Raw genomic sequence first — 2,823 nt, forward strand, 5'->3', positions numbered from 1 at the left:
ACTCTGATACTTCTCTTAGTCTCAGAGTAAAAGTAACTAAAGCAAAATTATGTTCTAGTTCTAATATTTAGCTAGTGACTCTGTTTGTACAGATGTCTAAATTGGAAATACAGCTCTTGTGCAAGAAGGTATGAAATGCAAATAATCTAGAATTGCTATTGTTGTACACCCATTTTTATTTTGAAACCACATTAAAATCTAACAAAAATATCGTAAGAAATTCAAACCTGAATTTCTGCCCTTGAGAAATATCAAGGCTTGCTTTATAGACATACAAACTATCAGGGAAAGTGGATAAATTAAAAAAAAATGTGGAGGAAGGAGGTTCCCTCTCACTGATCATGTGCTATTTGCCACACTACATGGTGTTAACACAAAAAGGGTAAACCTGTTTCAGATAAAAATTCAGTTAATTCTCCATAGAAAGGAAAACAGGTATGAGCAAGTAAGTGGAGAAAGTCTTCTCTATATTGACAGAAAGTACTGCCACCCTCATGAATTACAGCAAGTCACGACTGGGATGAAAATTCTAGGCCTTATATTCAAGTCATTATTGCCATCATTTTCTTTTTCAACCTCAGACACTGATTAGCTCAAAGTGCCATGACACTAAAAGGTATATTCCATGCACATACTGGCTCCCGTGAGTAACAAGCAAATCTTTATGAAACCAACAAGGGCATCTCAGTCTTAAAGATCTACCATTAGAAGATTCCAATAAATCATATCTATTACTATAGGTTACAAAAACTGAGATGTCACCACAAGCAGGGCATAAACAGAGATTAAATCAGTTTAAAAATGGCGTATACCGGGCTTGAAAACCTCTTGACAGATCCCACATTTCATCTACCTCATCCAGCTGCATATAGGGATTCTCCAGCTGCTTTTCAGACCTCTGTCTCCACTAAGATTTCCACGTGGCATAGCAAGGTTGTGGTTGCTATGCATGCCTCAGTTCCAGCCTTTAGCAGATTCTGGTATGCCAGAGATTCCTGGCTATTAAAAAAGAGTCAGGGATGAAGATTAGAAGAACACAGATATCACTCTGAGTTGAACCCAATAGGTCTAAAACTTGCTAAGATTTTTCAGACCTCAGGCCATTCCTGAAGAAGGCTGACTACAGCTCTGGGACCTATAATGAGGAAAGAGACTGTAGCTCTTGCGTGGGATCTTGTCCTTCCTGTTTTGAGGAAAACAGTTGCTACAGGAACAAGTGAATTTGCTGGAATATGCAAAATCCCCTTGATCACCAAGATACGCATCAGCTCCTTGCTCTGCTTTCATTCATCGCCATCACATGCAACTGAATTTGCCTGTACTATTCAACTCCTTTCACTACGCAGTTCCTGATTTGCTAAGTCATATAGCACCTACTACCTACACAGGTTTGATTGAAGTAACTAGTGCTTTGTGTAGACATGAACTTTTCCTTATATGAAATTTTTTAGAGGTTCATGGCCTAGGTTTCTTTCCATCTGCTTTATCTCCATCCTATCAACACTAACTCTGAGATCTGACAAAAGGAAGTTGGTAACAGGTTAAGTAATCTGAGCATAACACTTTCCATTATGAAGTACAACTGTATTTAGAAACTTGAACTTATTGTTGGCATCAAGCCTTTAATCTTCAAAAAAGAACTAGAGCTAGAAATGTTGCTTTTGCTTATCATTGAAAAAATAATTAAATTTCACAGGGATACACATTAATAAAAGTTACTCCTTGTCTGTATGGAAACACAGCCCTTAGGAAAAAGTCAATACTTGCCATAATATCTAAAAATGTGCATGACAGTGTCAGTTTGACAACACCGCAGTGAAAATGATGGCAGAACGGGATTACAGTAAGCGGTAGCGCTTTTTGCTCTCCTCCAGGCAAATAACACTATGATAACTGTCTGTAATTAATAAGTCAATTAATAAGTTAACTGATGATGCCACAAGACAGATTTTTTTGAATCTGAGCAATTCCGGACCTTCATTCAGGGAGGCATACCTCCCCACACCTAGATGGAAGATACACTAAGTGTATGCTTTGCAGAACTGCTGAGAATTAATCTGTCAACCACCAGCTACTCTTTTTTTCACTCTAAGGGAGACAAGTAGAAAGTGTGAGGAGGTGCCACTCAGCCCTCTTCCTTGCAGTTATGGTGCCTAAGAAACCAAGACGGGGCACATGTAGTCATATGTGATGAAGACATTCAAAGAGTTGTCTCTTTTCTACTTGGACATAAACTGCATGGATACACACTTTAAAAGAATTTTTTTAATGCCAATTTCTGATATAAAGCATGTCATCTTAGAATTTAAATCAAATATTTGTGAGTTTTTTACTTTAACTGTATAATATTTCAGATTGTAACTATACTTGTTGCATTCTAAAGACATGTTCTGTGTCCTCGGAGCCTAAAAATACTAGAAATGGTCACCATTCGTTCCCGAACCACAACAACCCTACAGGATATTACAGCCCAAGGATGCTCTGCTTTTCTATATAATGAGAAAAGAAAAAGTTTTGAAATCTTCACTTTTGAGAAAACACAGGCACAGAACCACTGTATATTAATAACTAAGGTTTTTCTGCATTGTGTCAATTGTCCATTACAAACAAATAATGACTTATTTTATTTACTTGTGCACTCAGTAAACAGAAAAAATGCATGCTAAATAAATACCTGGAGTTAGCCTACATTACTTTCAACATCCATCTATCAGTCTGAGGTATTTTTTTCCTATCCTGTAACCTAATAAGCTATATATATAATTCTGGTGAAATAGATTACATTGCTATTTTAAAACCACCAAGCATCATAGTGAAATCAGC

This window comes from Buceros rhinoceros, unplaced genomic scaffold (assembly GCF_000710305.1).
Source record: "Buceros rhinoceros silvestris isolate BGI_N320 unplaced genomic scaffold, ASM71030v1 scaffold3050, whole genome shotgun sequence".
Taxonomy (NCBI): Eukaryota; Metazoa; Chordata; class Aves; order Bucerotiformes; family Bucerotidae; genus Buceros; species Buceros rhinoceros.